General features: G+C 36.3%; 1 protein-coding gene across 1 annotated transcript in view; it reads left to right on the top strand.

The window, feature by feature from the left end:
- Nucleotides 1-24,281, top strand: part of LOC131076992 (clavaminate synthase-like protein At3g21360) — a 76,711-nt gene that overhangs the window by 41,363 nt on the left and 11,067 nt on the right. The gene's annotated exons all lie outside the window — the stretch shown is intronic.

Genomic DNA, 24,281 nt, shown 5'->3' with positions numbered 1-24,281 from the left:
CCGGGGTTGCTCTATGAGGAGGACTGGAAGTAGACATTGTTTTCAAAAGTTGAAGGTTGCTAGAATAAGACACAATTACAAAAAAATGAATATTTGTCCATTGTTAAATTATAAATTAATACAAAAAAAAATATAATAGCAATGTTTTGATTTTGATATAAAAAACAATGTAATAGAATTTGTATCATTTTTTTCATTTTTTTCAAAGAAATTAGCAAACCTACCATGTATATTGTTTTTTCATTTCAAAACGTAAAGAAATCAGCAAACCCTACAATGTACATTTTTAAACAAAAAAAATGTACATTGTAGGGTTTGCTGATTTCTTTAAGTTTTAAGAAAACAAAAAAAATGTAAATTTTGCTTATAAAACACCAAAAAAACCAAAAAATATAAATCTTACCTCTGATAAGAAGGTTGAAATGAAATGCAACCTCTTTCCAATCCTCTCTAACAAGCTTTTGATGCACCAAAATGCAAGTATTACACTGCCCCAATGTGATTTGTTGAAGAAATTCTACTCCTCCTTGCTGGTTGCCCTACTATGCTCTCTTCTTTTTCCTCACAACTCACTCTTCTCCTCCTATTTTTTCAATAGAATGAAATGAGATGCCTTTTACAACTTAGCTAAAAATATAAATGAAAAAAAAAAGAAAGCAAAACCATTTTTTAAATGTTTTTTTGCTTTTTTTGGCTGTTTATGCCGGCTGAGTTTTGGGCTCGGGACTCGCCGGGTTCGAGCCGAGTCACCGAGTTCCAGGACTCACCAGGACTCGGCCAAAACTCGCCGAGTCTGGGTCCGAGCCACCCAAGACTCGCCGAGTTTTGGTGAGTCCTGGCGAGTCCTGGAACTCTGCTAGATATACACGATCATTTCTAAATCCAGAAAAGTCAAAGGGTAGGTAGAGTGATCAAAAATTTGGTTGTGTGGGAATCAGTCCAGGAATGGAAAGCGTTGAAATCTTCTAAATCTAGAAAATCACTTCAACTCCTTGAAATGGCATCCTAACTGTGAAAAATTGAAAATTGGCCAAGTCCAGAAAGTGAAGATGGTGAAATTCCTTCATCCAGTGAAATCCACGCCCAACTGCCAAGTAGGGCACAAAATTGGAGTCATCAAGGAAAAATAAAAATGTAAAAAATCCATGGCAGTGTGAATTCCTTGCCCAGTGGAAAATTCTGCCCAAGGATGAGTAAGGGCACCAAACTAGCAAGGGCATGGAAAAATTAAAAAAAAAATTGTGAATTCCTTGCCTATGCCCAAACAGTGCCCAAGGATAGAATAGGGCGCTAAAATGCTTGTGCCTTGGAAAATGTTGAGCAACAAAAAATCCATGACAAAGTCAAAAATGCACCCCAATCCTAGCAAAGGCGCCAAAGCTAGATTGTCATGGAAAACGGTAAAAATCAAGAATTCCTTGACACATGCAAAATTCTGCCCAAGGATGGAGTAGGGCACCAAAATGCCCATGGCATGGAAAATGTGAAAAAAGTGAAATTCCTTGCCCAATGGAAAATTTTGCCCAAGGATGAGTTAGGGTGCTAAAGGAGAGGGGTAGTGGAAAACCGAGAAGAATCAAAATTCCACCACAAGAGGAAAATAGCACCCAAGTCAAGGAGAAAATTTTAAAATGACAGAGGCGTGGAAATGATGAAATTTCTCCACTTAGTGGATTCCACGCCCAAGGTTGGAAATTTTCCAAGGCAAAGGGGAATTTGAAGGTTAGGAATGGAATGAAGAAGCAGAAAATCCCCTTGGGAAATTTTAGAAAAATCCATTTTTAGACACCAAATCTCATCCGAATTTCAATTTTTTTGCAATTTAGAATCGTGAGAGAATTCTCTCTCTCTTGGACCCAGATCCTAAATTTTAAGAAAATTCCTAAAAATAGGAAATGTGGTAAATTGATGAAAAAGCCTCCTCGGGACAAGATGAACTCAAAAAGCACAAAAATTCCTTCCTCAAAGAACAAATTTCTAGAATTTCTTTTCCAATTCCAAAATGTGCCTAAGGTTGGAAGCAGAATGTGAAAATCAAGGTTCAGGAAGGAAACTTCAAGAATTCAAAAAAAATTCCTTTCTCGAAGAAGAAATGCGCCCAAGGTAAAGAAATCCAGGAAAGTGGAAAAGTTGACTAAGTGTTGGAAATTCCTTCCTTCAGGACAAAATTCCAGGAAAGGTGAAAAATTGACTAAGTGTTGGAAATTCTTTTCTTTGGGACGAAATTCCAAGCAAAGAAGAAATCACACCCAAGGATGAATTAAAGAAAAAATTTCTAAGGCAAGGAATCAAGGATGAACTAAACAAGAAATTTCCCCCCTTGGAAAAAATTTGAAAAATCCATTTTCAGGCATCAAATCACATCCAAATTTCAAAATTCTTTCAGATTTGGATTCATGAGATAATTTTCTCTCTCCTACACCTGGAACCCTTTTTTGAATGTTCCCAAAAAATAGGAGATGGTGGAAAATCATTAAAAATCTCCTCCAGAGCAAGGAAAGTTCGAAAAACTTCAAGAAAATTCTTCATGGATCAAATTTTTCTCTCCCTCCCCAGGCATTTCTCGCCAAGTGGCAGTCGAGTCTAATCAATGGAGCATCTTTTTGCATGCAGTCGTCGTGTGAAGGCATAGTGGCGCATTCATTGCTGGAATATTTGACCATGGCAGCCGTCGTACTTAATGTAGTGGTGGAGCATCTTTCGCAAGTAACTATCGTATTCAGGAGATGATGGAGCATTTATTACACATTGGGCGAATTTGAAAGAAGTGGTGCATTTAATGCACAATGGATGCCATTTTGGGCACGTAAATTAATTGTATATGGGCATGATGGGTCATTAATTGATGATTCCCACCTTGTTGCATCATGTGTGGGGAATCTTTTTGTGAAAACCCTAATTAGGGTTTGCATGTGTCCTCGAGGTATGAAGCCTATATAAAGGGGCGACCCTCCTCTTTTGTAAGAGAGGGAGATTTGTATGAAATTGTTGCGATAAGATTCTAAGAAAATAACAATGAAACATTGTTCTCTAATGGTGTCCACTTAAGTTATTTTTTCAAAATTTGCATGGTTTCACCTTCTTCACTTAGAGTAGAATAGTATAGTGCTTTGATTTCAATGGAAAATGTGATAGTGTTTGATGAATTTCCATGGTTCATACTTTCTACATCTTGCTGATTGTAAGTTGCGGTGTAAAGTTAGCCTAAACCCCCAAATTTGTGCTAAGTTCAATTGTGAATAGTCGTTTGGATTGCATTGTGCTGGGTATTCAAATGCACTTTCTCAATGTGAAAATCCTTAAACATCCTCAGAAGATTGCACCGGTTCTTGCAAAGTTGTAGTTAAACTTGGAGAAGCAGAGCTTGGTTTATTTGGAATTTGTCCACTAGAGCGCTACCTATTGATATCACCGCCCTTAGAAGTAGATCTAGATCCTTCTAAACCCTATCCCTTTAGTTTTAGTCCATTCTTTTAGTTCAGTTCATCCGAAGCAGAAGCATCACAAAATCGCCATATCCGATGATGAAGTTCCAGCCACAGCGAAAAAAGTGAAAGAACGGTCCAAACATAAGGCCCCTTGGATTACCAGCAATTACATCAGCCAACTGAGTCACGTCCGTAGCATAAAGGAAACTTGGAGTCGATTGTTTGAACTTCTTGCAATCTTAGCATGCAATCGTACTTTGAAAAAGAGAGAATAAGGTGACCATTGGGCAACTTTATTCTGTGTTAGGCATTGTCATAAAAAAACATGTCAACAAATCCCACTATCTAGTGGAAGTTTGGGAGTGGAGACACAAATGGATTTGAGAGGTAGCAATGATAATCTACACAAGGTGTTAGATGTGAGAAAAACCCAACGATAGAAGTGTTGTAGGGAAAAGCACTTGTGTTTCCCCACGGGCCAGAAGTGGGGGTTCGTGGGCTATGCCCCCCCCCCAAAAAAAATTTAGAGAAAAAGAGAAAAGAGAGAGTGGAGAGAAAAATGATCTTTGTATTAGGTGAAATGATGCTTTTAGGGACATTTTAGGGTTTTTGGATGCAATTTTTAAAAAAAATTCAAAAAAATGTATGTTTTTGTTTATAATTGAGATATTAAAAAAAATTGACTTTGGCCGAGTTCGGGGATCGAGACTCACTGAGTCCAAGCTGAGTCCATGAGGCCCAGGTCTCAATGAGTCTCACTCTGAACTCAAATGAGCCCGAGTCTAAGCCCTTGGGACTCGCCCAGGGTCACACGGCTCAAGACTCGCTAAGTCCAAGCGAGTCTCGGAACTATGCTTCCCATATAAAATGACATTTATTGTTAACTCCAGCGTACATGACTTTAACGGCCACCTTGGCCATGTCAATGCCCTCATACACATACTCATCACAAGCTTCTCCCTTTTAGCAACACAAAGGAGGCTAACTGAAGGCTTTGTGGTTGGTTAAAAATTAACATAAATAAGATTGATTCAAGAAGAGAACATAAACAAATAAATAGAAAACTTGTAGACTATGCAAAAGAGGAACAAAATACTAACTTACATCTAAAAACTCTTTGTTGGAATCCAAAAGCATTCCTCATCAAAGACCCGATTCACAACGTTGACTTTGGCATTGGTCCTTGAGTATGAAGATTGGGGTCACTTCTCACTAACAAATATATATTCTAAAGAAACTTTCATTTTAAGATTACAATGTGATAAAATTGGCTGCAAAATAAGTTACTCCAATATATGCCAACTCCCTCATATGTTTTCCCATTAAGTCGAGGGTCAAAGCATGGTTTAAACTTTATATATATTTTAAATATTACAACCATGATTCACAACGAGTTTGACCCTAGAATGTTTGTCAAGATTCTCTAACATAAGGGCAAGGGAATAAGAAGAACATGGAATCCAAAAAAGAGACGGGTGTCTCTCAATTACAAATCTTCCTTCAACAACATAGTTTTTTGCATTGTCTATAAGTACATGCACAACATTTGCTTGACCAAACTCAGCCACAACTTCCTCTAAAATCTCACAAAGGAATTCTATCGATCCAACCATTAGAGGTGTTGAAACAACCCTTCTTCTACCATATTTCTCACATTGTTCCTCATTAACGGACCTCACATTTTCCATATTCTCATTCACAATTGGTCCCTTATCTCTCTTCATTAATAGAGTTTTTAAACCTTGTTCCAAAAACAACAATAGCATCCTCCAACTTTTGCTAATAAATAGATATAATAACTGAGTATCCTCAATTTTAAAATAAATACTCACTTTTGAATTTGAAAGACACTGATAATCAAAATTCACATTTTTAAACAAAAAACAAAACTAATTACTTGCCACATGAAATAGAAAGAGAAATCTCCAACTATGCTTCTTGCCACTCGGTATTTGTATCTATTCCAATCAATGATCTCAAGAGATGGTTAAAACCCTGGAGAAGTGCATGGTACAATATAGGAATCAAATCCCAATCTACAAATTTCAAGGCGAACACTAATGCCTAAACTTGAAGGGAATGAAGGGAGTTTAGAAATAGAAGTGTCTATTTGGCCTCTTGCTACTATTTCTTCACTTCGCCTTTCTCTAAGTTCTTTTTCCTCAAAGACCTCTATATTGAATGTGCATAACTTCAAGTGGGTTTTTTGCACACAAATAAGCACCTTGGCTAAATTTATGGGCAAGGTGGAATTGTTTTTTAACCATTGCAAATCAATTCCCCTTTCTTAGTACTCGGGGCAACATGTATCCAACATGGGGCCTTTTTTATCGGCACTAACATTATGATGATTTGCAAGTAGGGTGCAAAAAACAAAAGGATTACAAAAACAAAAAAGGAGGTAAAAATGAAGAGGAGACTAAGTTTTCTTTAATTTTTCCTTATTTTCATTTCTTGTTCCATAATCGGAAAAGGAAGAAAAAATTGTAACATGAAATAGTAAATGGAAAAATGAAAAAAAATGAAAAGAAAGGCATACCTCTTTAGATTTGCTCCTTTTAATTCGCCCTTTGTTTTCCAAATCCACTATGGACTACTTCAAATATACATCACACTATTCCAAATTCACAAATGCACCCTTTGATCACCATTTGATATTGCTTTATATTTGTAGTTTTCTGCCATCTTCTTGATTTTGTTTTTTATGATACCTTTTTATTTTAATTTTTTTCTTGTAAGTCATGTTTTTTACTTTTTTTCCCTTATCAAGGGGTTTATTTTGCATTGGGAGTCCCTCTAGGAGGAGTCACAAGCATTGCATCTATCAGTGAGTCTAATAGACTCAATATGTCTGTTAGAAACTCGGTGAGCTTTTGCTATGGTTGGACAAACCTTGTTTAGACCTAGTCAACCCAAAACTTAGGAGACTTACATAACGAGTCTTGTAAAAAACTCCTAAAAATTATTCTTTCAATCGAGATTGAAGTGTGAAGATACATAGGGGCTTATAGAGATTGTATAAAATTAAGAATTGATTTAGAAACCTTGGCTTAAGTTTGACTACAACTTTAGTTTTAACTTTTGATTGAATATCATATGGATTTAGGGAAACTCATTTTTAAGGCCAGGTCTCTTATATTCTTCTTAAATACATGCTTGGTTGCCAAAAATAGAATCCTCAAAAATTACAAAATTTCAAGGATTCCTTTCTCAACAATACATTGGCTTCCCTTTTACATAGTAAAAAAAGTGGAGATTTATGGAATCACACTACAAGAAAAATACAAAATAGACTAAGTTGTTGGAACTTGGACTAATTGTTTGCTCCTCCTTGTAGGAAGAAAACGACTCATCAACACAATGTTGCAAAAATTGACCATCCATCTGATGTATATTCTAGCTATTTGAAGAGTTATTCAAAAGGACATTGAAAGTACACAATAGAAGTTCTTAAAGCAAGTTATGGAGAACAATTTCAAGTTCCATTTAGTATCTTGGAAGTCAATTTAAAATGAAAGAATGGACAATAGTCTTATCATAAAATACTTGATGATATTTAATGAATCTATATGGCAATGATATTTGTGGGGAGATTTTACAAAAATCCCATCTCTTCTTGGGCTGAAGTACAGAAAAATATCATAAAAAATAAAAAAGTCTTTTTTACATTATAGTAGAAACCTAGACTTTGGGTAGAGGAAGCATTCAAAAGGATAGGACATACCTGCATTATGGAATGAGTGTCCAACTTGGGTAAGGAAGTAAAATCAAAATTTCAATAGTCTCTTGGAACTCGTATTCCTTATTACTAGGCTAGATTATAGGGGTCTTTAGGCAAAAATGAAACATAGTTTAGTTCATTTGGTGGATTATTTCATTGAGCAATAGGAATATCATAATTGGAATTATGAAATTTTGCAATATTGCAGAGTGTAGTTAGCATTAGCAACACTCACCAACAAAAAAATCCTCTCTTGGGCAAGTATAGAGAAACTTATTTGGGGTACAATGGTAAATGAAATGTCACCTCTCTATATTTGGATATCCCAAAACCCATCTAAACACAAAGACACAAATGAAGAACCTAGTCCAATGTTTGTAACTAGTCAAAAATCAACCAATTCCTATCAAAACTCCATTTAAAAATTCTCTCATTATGGCTCTCCAAAAAGGGATTGGGTTGGTTGTTTAGTTTGCCCAAGCTATCTAAGAGGAGAAGAAACCATTACACATATCTTCCGACAATCCCATTTAGAAAAGGACGTTTGGAAACCATTGAGTTCTAGTTTTAGAACCAATATCACTAGAAAACATCTGAAAAATTGGTAAATAGCCGAGAATATAGATTTGAAGCAATTTAAGGTCTTATTAGATTGGCTTTGGGATTTATTTTCTTGAAATGGGGATGGAAAAGAATGGAAGAAACTTTAATATTGAGAAATTCTTGATAGGTCACATCCTCAAGTTAGTGCAAAATCATATAATGGAAACAAGTATAGTTCCATGTCCCTCCTAAAGGAGATTCACCTCCAGTAGTTTATTGATAAGGGTGTTTTTTCTTTAAAGCCACCTTAAGGTGAACATTTTTAAATATAAAATATAAATAAATAAATATATAAAATAAATTTATTTTAGGCACCTAATTTGAAACTGAATTCAGGCACCAATATGAAATTAAATTTGGGTGCCCAGTTTTGAGCCTTGCTGACCTATTTCCATGGGGATATAAAATCAGATCTAGGAATATTTTGAGGATACCTTTGTTCACAATAATTTTTAGATCATTTCTCATTTATAGACAGGGACAAAAACCCCTAAGATGAAGCAAGGTTATGGTTTCTGATCAGCTAAGAGGAAGCAATCCATTCTACTAATATACAGCAGTAGATTGCCACTAATATAGTTTACTAGATATTGGGATGAGAGTATTTTAAATTGTCATGCATTTAAGGCAGCCGACATCATCAATCCATTTTTGTTATGGTTCTGTTCAGAGGAATTCTTTTAGTACAGTGATAGAACTTTCATCATCTCACCTAGGTATTCAAGACATGATCAATACCAAACTCCAGCACTTAGATATCAGCACCATAGATATTAGATTTTTTTAAGGAACTATAGAACAACAATCAGGTGATTGATAGTAGGGTGGATTGAGTCATTTGGAATGTCTTGCATCAACCAACTCAAACTGCCTACCATGCCATACATAGAACCCTTATTGATAAGTAACAAACCATATCTAGTTAGACCCCTCAAGACACAATCAGGCTGAACACAAAAACCTCAGATCTATGAGTGTTTTCTTTTATAGAAGATAAATATATTGATTTCAATGAACCCTAGTCAAATATGTAGGAACTTATATCAACCTAAAGTGGGAACAATGTTGTAAGGACTCTATAATTCCAAACCTATTTGTATATCCAATATTTATATTGAAATTGAAGGCTACAACAATTATTCCATGTGCAGATTTTATGTCATTTTGTGTGGATTGAAATTGTGAGTCATTAACTTACTGATAATCTTTGTGACTGAAGTCTCCATTTGGGTTTCCCATAATTCTAAGCAAGGTTTAGGTTCATCACATTAGTATCAAAGCCAGTGGACTTTCCAACTTGTTGGGTGTGTGTTGTGTATGTTGTTGAGCCAAAGCGATCATGAAGTCATAGAAAGGGAAAGAAACAAACTTGAAGCCAAGCCATAGTAGTTAGAGTTTGGAATTGGAGGTGAAGGTAATAAGATGTTGGATTAGGAAGAGGATGGGAGATTCTTCATGCAACAGATGGCACGAAAGTAGGAACAAGTGGCCAAATAGTAGAAGCAAGCAACACAAATTCTCCTACAATTGCTGCAAAATTTGAATAACACAAACAATTCCATCAGATCTACACAGAATAATGGAGCAGAAGGCAACAACTTAATTCAGAATGGGTCTAAATATCCTAATAGCAATATTTGCAGACCCACACAACCCTCAAGAGGTACCTAGAGTTGAGTAAGCACAAGAAGAGGAAGATCTAAATGGTATAGCAAATGAATTTAATGCATCTATGGATGAATATTCAATACTTGATCTTGATATTAGATGCTAGATTCCATTCATACATTATAATAGTGCTAGGAACGAATCAAGAGGGAGGCAACCTATGTGGCAATTTAATAGATATCTATAGCAATGAAAGATCCCTGATGGATCCCCTTGCTGATCTGCTGTAATTTTTAAAATGATAAACTATATTTTCCTATGATTTTGCTGATGGTCTTACAGAATAGAGAGAAGTTGCAGAATGTTTGGTTTCTTTTTGTATTTTTTTGAATATATAAGCAAGTAATGAATAAAGAACGGCAAATAAGGAAGGAAGTTGAAACAAGTAAGAACAGTCAATTAAATCTGAATTGATACGAATCGTACCAGGCAGATTTCTGATTTATAATATCCAGATTATTCCCTACGCACTGGGGATGTGCTTACATCGAATAATGGCGCCAACTGAAGGGTAGATGAAGAACACAAACCAAGAACACCAGCTATGGCTGAATGAAAGTCTTCACCACTTCCAGCGTAAAGTGTACCTGCTGTAATGGTGGCATCAAGCTGAAACAATCACGCCCCAGCTGGGAAATTCAACCACCCTGCTGAAACCCTCACCAAGCAATCTGAATCTCCACAAGGAATAGCGCATACACTCTGACCAATAATGCCAATGCCAAAAGAATCCACTACCAATCAATAGCTGAGGGCTACGTCCCAGCCAGTACCAATCATGAGGTTTGCGTGAAGAATTGCTCTACCAGAGCAATATCGCACCAAACAAGTTTTCAATATGTAATGGGCACCCTAGAATGCCCAAAAACTAAACCAACTGCTGATAGGAATTTAGTCAAACAGTTTGCATCCAACTCCTTATTTCTCCGTTTAATGTTTAAACCCCCTTATGGCTTCGGAAATGAAATGTTTGTTTGTTTTTAAGTCTTTGCATAGATTTGAAATCACATAACATGAACTGGAAGGAAATTACAATTATATGCAACATGAAGATTGAACTACTGCTGATATGATATTATTTCCAGAATTAATAAAATCAAATACATAGTAGATTTTTCAACTCACTAAATACTCCAGCATTTTTGACATAATGTTCCAACAATGACTTCCCATCTTGCTGCTACAGTAACATGAATAGTGTTGTGCTACAGTAACGTGAATAGTGCCGCACTACAGTGGCGTGAATAGTGCCGTGCTACAGTAACGTGAATAGTGTTGCACTACAGTGCAGCTACAGTATTAATTAGTCTTCAATCAGTCCAATATCTTCATAAAATCATCCCATCAGAATGGCATAAGCATTGGACAAGAAGTGAAGAAGGTATGAGCAAAAACACCAAATCTGCCTGTAGCTGGAGATGCACCCAATCTGCCTGCTGATGAAGCTGATAGCAATGGATTCCAAAGGCCAAACCCCAAAGGAATGACGTCTAGAATGTCACAAGAGAGGATAGACGTCCCCTAATGCCAAGAACGGATCTGCAACTCACACATCAATTTCTTCTCATATTCAACATCCCGAATGAAGCCACAAAAGCTTCCTTTTATTCTTTCTCCAAGGGTCATCCCAACTCACTTGAGCAATGTGGGATAAAAGATGTGCAATATAAAACATATTAAAATATTCACTTATGTCTCCCTTAGGTGTCCCTTTGATTTGCACACATCCCCATAAAATAAATATTAAAGTAACACTTTAATATTTTACAATTAAATTAAATGTTACTTTAATAACACTTTAGGCATTAAAATATATTAGCAATCGGACTCCGAATAACGCGAGTGATAGCTCGTCAAAAAGCTCTCGCCGAGGAGTATCGAATCCAATCACCAAAGCTAGCCTCTATTGTGTCCTGCTGACTTACTAAAAATAGTAAGTATGCCTGAAACTAAGTAAATCAACTCCGTTTTAGCCCAAACTGGAAATGACTAGGCCAAAACACTCCAGGATCCCCTTAAACCCTTCGTTAGCCCTCGGGACCATGTAGAGCTAGGCTAACGCACATACACTTGGTCAACTGCTAAAGTGGGGACATTACACAATATGTAAAAGATAATGAGAAATTAGGTTTCCTTCTCCTTATATCTCTTTCCTTCCAAATCAAACCCTAAAGATATATGAAAAGTGCGCTTTAATATAAAGTCATATTTCCCAATATTGGGCGCCCAAGTATAGAGAAAACACCACTTTTTCAATATAAAATAACTCCAAGCGCCAAAAGGACCCTAGCAAGTGAAAATCATTTAGAAAAGTTCAAGACCTTTCCAATGAGCTATAACACATGGGCATACGAATCCAGATGAAGCCAAAAAACCCTTGTTACTCTGAAATGGCTATAGACATAACTTTATTTAAAATATTAAAACGCTAACTTAGGAAATATTTAAATATATTAAAAATATAACCCAAATAGCTATAGAAAGCTTGAAACTGAACTTGTCACCTATCTGTGACTGATGTCGGAAATCATGGATCAATTGGCAGTCTCATCCCTAAAATCTAGGGATGCTCCTTGAAACTAGAAAACACACCCAAATCTCCTGAAACTAAAACCAAGGAATGGTCTCATGGAACCCCAACCCTGGACGTTGTCACAACCTCCTAAAAAGTAGGAACTGCCTCCTAAAATGTAGGAACTGCTCCCTAAAATCAAGGAAATACTCCAAACTGGTCTACCTCTGCCAGAAACACCAAATCCAAACACCGAATATCCTAACCGAGTCTCTATATGCACTGAATGAGTCCCAATCAACCTCTGCTAGCCTACGAGACTCCAATGATAGGCCAACTCCTTCGTCTCTGATGTCCACTCTAGAAAGGGGACATGACAAGCAAGCGGTGAGTAAGTTGAATCTCACAAATTTTGATGGCTCTAGAAGGTCACTGAATGGGCTTGGGTACAAAATTTATACATATGTTTCATTTAGCCCTATGACAAAGGATGAAGCTATCAAGTTTCCTATTCTTCATTTGAATGGTATAGCACATGAGTGGTGGCATCATGGATTAATCACACGAGGACATCATAGTGTTGTGACATATGCTGATTTTACACAAAGTCTCGTAGATAGGTTTGATAGGAAGGATCCCAAGGTGCATCTCAAAGAGTTGACACACTTGAGACAACATAGTTCAATGGAGGACTATATAGTAAAATTTTGGCAATTTTTACTCATGATTCCTAATATTATGGTTAGGAGACTTATGTTCTTATGTATTGAGGGATTATCACATTCATCTTGAGGTTTGGTTAGGTATTTTGAGCCTACATGTATGTAGGAGGCTATTCAGAGAGCCTTGAGCTTGGAGGATACTAAGACCAAGAACAAGTCTCATTCTAGGAATGCACCATTAGGACCTAAGTCACCACATTCGAATTCGAATTTGAGTTCGGCAACCATGAGATTCGGATGAAGTTCGGCAAGGACAAAAAATTCGAAAAAAAAATTTGGCATGAAATTCGCCTTATATGTTTTTGTAAAGAAATATAAAAATATATACAATAAATTATAAAAACAAAAATTTATATATATATATATATATATAAAATTTAAAAATAAAACAAGAACACTAAATTAACAAGTAAAAAATGCTATTTAGTATTTAATATTTTAGTGTGGTTTTTATATCAATAAGTAAAATAGAATAATTAAATATACTAAATAATAAAATATTAATATTTTAATAAAAAAATAATTTAAATTAAAAAAAATAAAACAATAATAAAATTCTCTCTAATAAGTTAAAATTCTCACCCCTTAATATTTTAATTAAAAATAATTTAAATTAAAAAAAAAATAAAACAATAATAAAATTCTCTCTGATAAGTTAAAATTCTCACCCCTTAATATTTTAATAATAAAACTCTCACCCACCTATTAAAAAAAAATCTCACCCAATAAGTTATAAATGAATAATAATAGAACTCTCACCCACAAATAAAAATAAATAAAACTCACCCGATAAGTTATAAAACAATAATACTTTCATATTTATGAACATCAATAACATATACAAGCCACGGGGGAAACCTGTTGTGCCTGGTAGGGGCTCACAAACATGAACAAACAAGCATGACAGACAAACTTTAGCTTCAGCTGGAACCGTAGAAAGAAAACGCATATTTATGCCGTACGAATCTGAGCCATAACCCTAAAAAAACAAATTCATATTTGTGTCGTAAGAATTTGAGCCAAACATTTACGAATTTTATAAAAAATTTATAGGTTCAACGAATTTCAAACCTCAAGCCAAAAATTCGGCGAATGCGGTGACACAGATTAGGACAATACAAGAGACTGTTCCACAAGAATTTCCAACAGCCCAAGACACTACCTTTGACACCAAGCAAGATAAATGAATCTAAGAATAAGCTTTGAAGGAAGAAGTTGTATTTCACATGTAGAGAGCCATGGGAGCCAAGACACATTCTTGAGAAATAGATGAGTACACTACATTGAGATGGTATCTGATGAAGATTCAAAGGTCGAGGAGTTTGAGCCTAAGAATGTGGTGGATGAAGCTGAGCATAGGAGAAGGTAGGAGGAGATGCCTTAGGGGGAACACCTGCAACACTTTTAGGAGCACCTAGATATCATCCTCTTCAATTTAGAGGAATCTTGTAGGGGCATTGGGTGATAGTTTTTAATTGATAGTGGGGCAACCCATAACTTCATTGATGAGGGTTTGGTGGCTAAGTTAGGTCTAAGGACATAATGTTTTGAGGGCTTTAAATTTTATAGTGGTTGATGGGTTCACCATTACATGCAACCAAATGATTCAACAAATGGAGTTGACTCTAGAAGGGCATATAATGTGAGATAACTTCTATGTGGTTTGCATTGGTGAGACAATTTGGTGTTCTGAGTACAATGGTTGCACTCACTTGGTGAATACATAAAATTATTAAACTATGGAGATGAAATTCAAGTCTAATGAAAATGAGGTTGTCCTTAATGGCCTCTCCGATGGGGGCCCCATGGTTGTTTCAGCTAAGTGGATGGATAAGGCCTTTTGTAAAGACCAGGTAGGTTAGGCAATAGAATGTTCGATTATAGATACAATTCCATCCAAGTACGAAAGCTCTTACTTTGAGGTTTTCCTTTTGATAGAGGATTTTAACATGAAATTGAGCTTGAGGAAGGAGCAAAACTCATCATTACTACTCCTTACTATCACCCTAGGAGATACAAGGAGATTGAGAAGACAATTAAGGATTTGTTGGACATGGGGCATATATGACCTAGCTTTAACCCATTTCCTTCATCCATGGCATTGGTAAAAAAAAGATTGGACCATGAGGATGTGCATTGATTATAGAGCCCTCAACAAAAAGACAATCAAGAATCATTGTCCCATACCCAGGATCGATGGTGCAACATATTTCTCCAAGATTAATCTACAACCATGGTATCATTAAATAAGGATCCAAGATGAGGACATGCACAAATCAGCTTTCAAGTGTCATTATGCACATAATGAGATCTTGGTCATGCCATTTGGATTGACTAATGCACTTGCCACATTGTAGAATCAAGTGTTAATTTTACAATTGACGAAATTTTTATTGGTTTCCTTTGATGATATCTTGATCTACAATAAGGCATGGGAGGATCACTTAAAGCTTATAAATGAGGTGCTTGGCATACTATAGTAGCATGCATTCTACGCCAAAGCATCCAAATGTGAGTTTGGGTTACTAAGATATTGTATTTGGGGCATAAGATTAGTACCTAGGGGGTTAGCGTGGATGAGGAGAAGATCAAGGAAATAAGGGAGTGGCCTAGGCCTAGGATATAATCACATTTGAGAGGATTTTGGGGAATTTGCATCTATTATAGGACATTTGTCAAAGGGCTTTTAGAACTTGTAGCTCCATTGAAGGATTTGACGAAGAAGGGGGCCTTCTCATGGAGCACTTCTACACAAATAGCTTTTGACAAGATCAAGGAGGAAATGAGTTCATGTCTTGTTTTGGCTATTCCAAAATTTTCACTTTGTTTTGTTTTAGAATGTGATGCTTCAGGAGAGGGGATTGGAGCAATATTTATGCAAAATAGACACCCTAAAGCATTTGGGAGTAAGAAACTCAAGGAAATAGAGAGAAGATTCTCTATGTATAACAAAGAGATGTTAGGCATTATGCATGCACTAGCCAAATTTAAGCAATACTTGGTTTGTGGGAAGTTTGTTGTAAAAACATATTATAACAACTTAAAGTTCTTCCTCAATTAAAAGGATATGAATGATAAGCAGCAAAAATGGGTATGTTAGTTACAAGCCTATGATTTTGACTTTGAATACGTTAAGGGAAAGAATAACGCAATGGCTAATGCATTTTGTAGGAAACCTTATGTTCTATGACTAATATATCTGCTAATTGGAAGGTTTCTATAATAGCTAAATATGCCAAGCACATATTTGCTATTGACAATTTGGAAAAAAAACTTCAAGATGATAGGTACAAAGTAGTGGATGAGTACATTCTTTATAAGGATTGGGTATATCTTGTACCAAAATAAAAGGTGAAGAAGAAAATTTTGAGGGCATGTCATAATACACCACTTGTTGGTCATCTAGGGAAAAACAAGACATACAGCAGGTAAGTGAATGTTTTCCGTGGAAAGGTCTCAAAAGTGATTTGCTGAAGCATGTTAGGGAGCGTTTTGTTTATCAACCAAACAAAATAGAGCATGTATTTTTAGCTAGTTTGTTGCAACCTCTACCCATTCCAAATCAAGAATAGCAAAGCATCTTAATGGATTTCATCATGTGTCCCAAAGGTGCAAGGTAAGGATTGTATCTATTTGGTTGTTGATAGACTTGATAAATATGCTCATTTTTATGATATATCTTTAGAGTATAGGGCTCCACAAGTGGCTGATCTATTCTTTAGAGAGATTTATAGACTTCATGGGCTACCAAGGAACATTGTAAGTGACAGGGATAGTAGAATTATCGACTTGTTTTGGCAAGAACTCTTTCAATTGATAGGTGTGAAATTGACTCCAAGAACCAGCTAACATCCTCAACTGATGGACAAATAAAAACTGTGAACAAATGAATAGAAGGTATTTGAGGGACTATGCCATAGGGTAGCAAACAACTTGGGTCAATGACTCCACCTTGGAGAGTATTACTACAATTCCACTCACCACACCACATGTCTATTGGTATGACTTCTTTCAAGGCTCTCTATGGTTATGATTCTATTTCATTCACAGATTTGATTATTTTATATTCTAGAGTCCCTAGAGCTAGAGATTTGATTCAACAAAGCCTAAATATTGTGCATGCACTCTAAGATAAACTACAATAATCCCAAAATTGGCAAAGGATGTGTGCTAATCATCATCAAACAAATAGGTTTTTGAGGTGGGAGACATGGTTTTCTTGAAATAACATCCCATAAACAATCCTCACTCAAGGGAAGTGGTTTAGAAAAACTTAAGCCACAATTTTACAAGCCCTACAAGATCATAAGGAGGTTAAGATTGCATATAAGCCGGAACTTTTAGAAAACAATAAGATTCATAATATTTATCATGTGGCATGCCCTGAGAAGGCCCTTGGATACCAAGTCACATGTTCATTATAATTTCCACCAATTGACGATGAAGGAAAATTGATTTTGGACCCTGAAGCTATCATTGGTGTGAGAGAATAGAAGTTGAGATACAAGATTAATCCAAATACATGGTGAAATGGAAGAATCTTCCACTTGAGGACACTACATGGGAAGGAGTTGAGATTTGTGAGCATCCAAGTTTGAAATAAAATTTGGCCACCTAGTTTTAAGCCTTGGGACCTATTCCCATGGGGATATAAAATCAGATTCAGTACTATTTTCAGGATACCTTTGTTGGCAATTATTTTCAAATCATTTATCACTGCTAGACAAGGACAAAAACCCTTGAGGTGAAATAGATCACTTATAAAAAAAGGACACAAACCCTTGTGCGATCTTATGAGAGGTTAAGGTTGCTGATCAACTAAGAGGAGGTGATCCATTCTACTAATCTATAGCAGCAGATCACTACTAATACAATTTAATAGATATTGGCATGGGAGTCTTCAACATTATCATGCATTTAAGGAGGACGTATCATCATCCATTGATGTTCTGACACCATTCTAAGGTAGTCTTTCATTATACTGACAGCACCTTTGTAATGAGCCAGACTTAAGGCTGGCTGACCAGCCTTGTTGGTCCAATCAGCCCTTATTGGGCCGACGTTTGATAGCATTTTCCCCTTTGCTACTTTGCTAAGTATGTTTATTTCTTTAGTATTAGTTTAATAATTAAATAAATTTATGAATAAGTGAAACTATTAAATAAATTATTATAAATCTCTTGGGCCGACTTATTCTAAACCGCCCCTTAGTTAATTTGTGTCTTGACTGACTTGTGTTGGATTAGTATTAATAAGGGATCAAGTCAAGAGGAAAGCATTGAAGGCTTTATCTACTTTCGCATTACACGAATGCATAGAGATCTCGGATGCCAATCTGAGCCCTCACATCTAGTAGGATGAAATTCCTGCCAGCTTCACTACCAAATTTCATATCTTCCTTGCCTCATCATTGATTTTCTTACTACATCCATATTGGGCAATTCCTGATTAATCTCACTATATAGGTGTGATCCAACAAGGAGGTTAAGGAGAGGTTCTAGGAGCCATGAGGCTTGTGACATGTTTTGATGGGAGTTGCATAAGAACTAAGTGTTGAAGCAAGCCAAAACTAGATACCAGATCAGCCCAAACTTAGATGCATCATCTGTGTGAAGACATATGACTGCAACAGTTGCTTACGCCGCTAAACACAAGCACCTGAGTCACCTCATCGCCATCCATTCATAGCGAGTGAAGGGACTACGCATGGAGACTGATTATCACTGCACTCATACATTCTACAGGGGTCAATTATACATCTGATGTCATAGTGGAATGCTGGGTGAATAGAGTGATTGTTAATTCAGATGGTTTCCTGTAAGTTTTGTATGCCTGTTCAATGCATAGATGATTTTTATTGTATCAGAGACTAAGCAGAAAACAAATGAGAGAGCTGGATTCTATTTGAAGAAGATATTATGTAACTATTGATAGTTTTGTATTGATGCATTGAATATTTGAAGAAATCATTTCTGAGTGGTATAATTCATTCCTAACTGGATAAACAAATTGTGAAAACTCATTTTCTGTTGCAAGTTCTATAAGCTGGCATCTTTCAGTGTTCATCATCTCATATGAGTATTCAAGGTAGAGTTAATACCAAACTCCAATACTCATCTATCAACACCATTACTATAGGCATTTGGTAGAGATCAGATTTTATAAGGAACCTACAAAACAACAATCAAATGATTGACAGCAGGATAGATTTAGTCATCTAGCTGAGACTTCCTATGATTCCATATTTAGACCCATCACTAATAGGTCACAGACCATATGCAGTCAGCTGCATTATCAAGGCACACTCAGGCCACATGCAGAGACCTGAGATTTGTAAGGGTTTGCTACCATTGACAAATCTATTGATATTTATGAACCCTAGGAAAATATGCATCGACTTATATCAACTTGAAGGAGGAATAACATTGTAAGGACTTCATAATTCTAGACCTATTTGTATATCCAAAAATTATATTGAAATTTAAGTTTACAATTATTTTTTCATGTGCAATTTTATGTCATTTTGTGTGGATCAAAACTGTGAGTCGTTAATTTATTGACAATCTTTATAACTGAAGTCTCTATTTGGGTTTCCTATAATTCAAAGAAAGTAAGGTTTTAGGTTCATCACATAGAGTTCTCAAACTCTATACAATTCATATATTCCCTAGTTATATGAATGACTTTTTGATTATAGAAAAGTTGGGAAATAGCATTCTGGTAGCGCATCATATTCCAATGCTTGAATGGATGGGATCCACTAAATAAAGGTTAGATTAATCTCAATATAGAATCTAGAGGCAACACAGATAAAGTTGGTATTAGGATAGTTTTTTGAAATTGAAGAGATCTTGCTCTTTCACCACAAGCATATTGGTCAGCTATTAATGGTATGTGGAGCTCTTCGCTATTGTTGTTGGACTCTCACTATCAAAGAAGGAAACTAAATTTTGGCCATACAAGGGGATTTCTCTAGTCATCATCCAAAATGATAGAAATACTTAAAAATGTTATCATTGGAGACTATGACATATTCTTTATAACATAAACAAAAGCATTTCAAAACTTGATGCCGTAAGACTCCATCACATCCTTAGAGACCTAAATTCAATTGTAAATCAACCAGCTCTATATTCCACCCTCTTGCCTATTCAAACTCACTTAAAAGTCTTCAAGTTTCCCCTAGCAATGTCATCAAGTCTTCAAAGGATTCTAAAAAATTGTCACAATATTGAGGGCTATGAACCCAACTACCTTAGGGCTTGATTCTAAGAAAGGTGATAAGAATAGCCCCCTTGGTTGAAGCATCTGTTGTTTTTTAATTAAAAATTGTATTAGAAAAACATCTAAAAGTTTAACAATGGTGAATGGGTGTGATCCCTATTGATTTTAATTAATGCCTTATTTTAACTTCATTCCCTTATCCTCACTTACCATATAGGTGTATGGGTGTGAGTCTATTCCATCATAGCCTAGAGCCCTCACATCCTTAAACCACAACCAAATACACATAAAAATGCATGGCATAGAAAATAAGGTCCAACTAGAGCATACCTATGGCCATATGATTCTCCATCTCAATTCCATGAAGGAATTTCATTCACTCAAAATAATACTCAAATAGACTTGGAATTTAATTATTTCTTTTGTCAATATGAATGATTATGCAATTTCAACGCGAGAGCTCAAACCCCACTCAAAATTCAAAATGTGAATTTCAAAATTACAAGCATACTCCTTTGAAGCTAATGGCATGGAAATTACATTTTTTGAAACACAAAAAATAATTGAAAATTTTTGGGATAATTTTGATAAAATATGCAGTCTCAAATTTTAAAAACATGAGAATTGTTAAATTGATTTCACCCAATTTAACAATTCTCAAAACATGCTTAATCCTATCAAAGGATGCCATCTACAACCACATAAGGCGGGCATGGCCAAAACAAGACAAAAACATTCTTAAACTTGAATTTAAACCCACTTGCCTTCAGCCAACAATCACCAATACTCAATCCAAGAAGCCAACCCAAAATTCCAAGCACACAAGAGGAGAAGAGGAGGAGACGAGATGAAGACGAGGCCCCCAAAATTCAAACACCCCAAATGATATTTTCATTTTCTTATGCAAAAATCAGTTTTTGGGCACCCACAGGCCTGGGTTCGTCTGGGTTCGCCCTGGGTATACCCCGAGCGACTAGGTTCTCTGTGGGTTCTGCTAAACCAGACCCACAGAGAATCCAGTTGCCTGGGGCACACCCGAGGGTGAACCCAGCTCGAGCCGGGCATTGAATTGTACTGGGCTCTGATTCGGGGGCAGACCTGCAGAACCCGATATCTTAGCAGTTTTTGCAACATGGGTGAGTTATTGAGTTATTAATTAATATCTCACTAATGTTGTCTAATGTTGAGAAACAATAAATAGACAACTTCATGTAATATCTCATTTCAAAGGTGAAAAAATGTGCTCTATGATGGACACCTAGGCTTGGGGGTCTTTGTACATGAAAAATAATATTAATTCACCTAAAAGGTCCTTTTTGAGGGAAAAAAACTATGTTATTTTTAAATTGGTTTTTTTTCCCTCCAATAAAGTTATAAAAGGAGGTTGAGTCACTGTTGTTTGTAGTCTCGTTTCATGTTATTTGGAGATGACTTGGGATTATTTTTCATTACTTGCTGCAGTTTCGGGATTAGAGTGTGTTAGTATTTTGTGCATCATTGTTTCAAACCACACTCTGTGATTCATCATCAGTATGATAGAGAGCTAAAGGATTATTTTTCATTTCTAAGTCATTCTACAGTGAACAAATGGGGTATTATTGAGTTTTGTGCATTTTATAGTTGTCCTAATGTTACAGCAGTAATAATCTCTGTTTTCAGATCTGCTAATGTTTGATATCTTCATAGCAGATTTGGTGGTTTTTCTTTTTCAATTTGGTGGTTAGTGTTAATGTGTTTTGGAGTTCCTTTCAAGTGTATGCAGTTTGGAGTGTATTGTTCACTCTTTTTCATCATTTTTGAGTACTTCCAGCAGTAGTATAGGTTTGTTATGGTAGATTACCAGCAAAGGAAAGTGAATCAAACCTATTACAACCACAATCATCATCTATGAAAGGTATCAAATAGTTGTTTCAGAAGCTGAATTGATTTGATAATGGTATTTGGCACTATTTTGAAGGTGTTACAACAGGTATCTTTCATACCAACATTTTAAAACAGTAGTCATCAGTATTTAGATGCACATGTTCTAACATTAGAATGCTTCGAATGGTAATACCGCAGGAAGCTATTGTTTATATGCATTTATATATTGTAAAATTGGATGGTAGAGTACAACCAATAAGTTGCTATTGTTATTTGCTGATATTTACCCCACTGAATAAGTAGTTTGTTGTAATGGCTCACCATTGGATAAGTGGAAAAGCTTGTTTTTAAATTCCAATATTGTACAAGTTTTCCCACTAAATAAGTGGATGTGTGGTGCAGGAGCACCTAGTTTTGAGCTAGTTTTGAGTCCAACTTCTTCATTTTGGTGTGTTTGTTCATAGGTTGGTTTAAAGTGGTGAATAAGAGTCTTCTCTTAGGTTGTAAGAACCTCAAAAGGCCCTCAACTCTGACAACTGAAGTTTAGTTGAACCTGTTGCGTTTAAGTTTGTTCTATGCAATTTTTTTGAACAGCAAGTATACTTTAACCATTACAAGCTCAAAAAGCAACTATAGGGAAAAGCTAGAAATCAATTCTAATTCAGTAATAAACTGATCAAACCCTTATTACATTTATTCAACCTTTATTTACCCTCAATACATAAACAGACAATAAAAGATAGGAACTGAAAAATACCAAGAATTTCTGGAAACCCCTATTTCTTCCTTGCTGGTCATACACAGTCCATTATGACAGCATGCTATAACTCACTCCAGACTGACCCAAAAAGCTTGCATGGTAGCTCAATGGATGACTCCCGGCTAGGCGCACCTTTTTTCTTATTTTTATTTATTTTTTTGGATCCCTCCAACATGCAAATCGCAGCCCCTTAGGTAACTGGCACTACTCCCCAGGCAGCCGTACAGCCATCAATAAATATCTCCTTTGGGTATCTCTGTTTCCTTGTTTACTGCTGCAACAAAATACTGATAAATAACGATGCCTCTCAGACTAATAAGCACAAACTTGGTCCCTGAATGAAACCAACTGTAAGAGCAAGATCAACTGATATTTCACAGCCTCTGATGCTATTGTACAAGAATCCCCCGTTTTCCTGTACCGATACCTTTGATCACTGCAGAAGAATCTTCTGCTGCAACCCTTGGCCAAAACTCTTCTCAGAGCTCCAAACAAAATATCAAAACTTAGCATAATGAAAAGAAGACCTAAAATCTTCTTTTATCTTCTCCACTTAGGGTTTGGCACGATTCCCAAGAAGGGTGCGATTTGGCATTAAAATGATGTTTTAACTTTTATTATTTATTTTTGACTATTGAAGTGTCAAAAATAAATCACTTTCAATTTAATAAAAAATTGGCCCCATCTGATGAGAAATAGACCCTCACTTAAGTTATAACTTAAAGTGACTTTTAAAACATTAAAACATTAAAGTTCGCCAATTAATATTTAATTAAAATAATTAAATATTAATATCTCTCAAAGTATTCATCAGAATTGTCTGCCGTCAAAACTGGAGATTGCCAAACCAAACTCTGCCCCTGCCCAACCCACTGGCTATAAATAGCAGGATTGCTAAAAATAGAAAGTATCTCAAACGGAGTCCTGGAGACCTCAAATGAAAACCAGTCCTGGAGTGCTCACTCTGAAGATGACGAATCAAACTCCAGAGGACCCTCTAACCAACCTCATCAGCCTACGAGGGTCAGTGATAGGCTAATCTACTCAGCTGATAGATGTCAACTAGAAGGGGACATCACAGTCCGCCCCTCCTGAAATTGCTTGTCCTCAAGAAATCTCAACTCCGGATGCTGTAAAATCTCCTCGCTCTCCCAAGTAGCATCCTCTACCGGCAAATCCTTCCATTTCACCAAGTACTCTGTGATAGTACGTCTCCTGAAATTCCTCTCCCTGGACTCAATGATAGCCTCAGGTACGAGTATCAACTTCCCCTCATCATCCAGGGGTGGTAAGACCGTGGAAGGAACAATACAGTGTCCCAACGCCTTTTTGAGACGTGACACGTGAAACACGTTGTGTACTCTACTATCTGCCGGTAAATCCAACTCATAAGCCACCTCACCTATACGCCTGGTTACTCTGAAAGGGCCATAATATCGTGGCTTGAGCTTCTCTGCTCCACTCCTCCTGAGAGTAGACTGCCGATAAGGCTACAACATCAAATACACCATGTCTCCTACCTCAAACGACCTCTCTGTCCTCTTCTGATCAGCATATTGTTTTTGCTGATTTTGTGCCTTGGCTATATTTTCCTTAAGAGTCTTCACAATGTCCTGGCTTTCCTGTATCATGTCTCCCGCACTAGGCACCCTATTGTCACTCAGCAATAAGTCAATGAAACTAGGAGGCTCATACCCGTACAGTGCTTTAAATGGTGCCATCTGAATGGACATGTGGTGAGTGGTATTGTAACAATACTCACAGAGGTAAATCCACTTCA

The sequence above is a fragment of the Cryptomeria japonica genome, chromosome 6, assembly GCF_030272615.1.
Source record: "Cryptomeria japonica chromosome 6, Sugi_1.0, whole genome shotgun sequence".
NCBI classification, from domain to species: Eukaryota; Viridiplantae; Streptophyta; class Pinopsida; order Cupressales; family Cupressaceae; genus Cryptomeria; species Cryptomeria japonica.
Note: the sequence above shows the minus strand (reverse complement) of the source record. Positions and strands in the feature narration are given on the sequence as shown.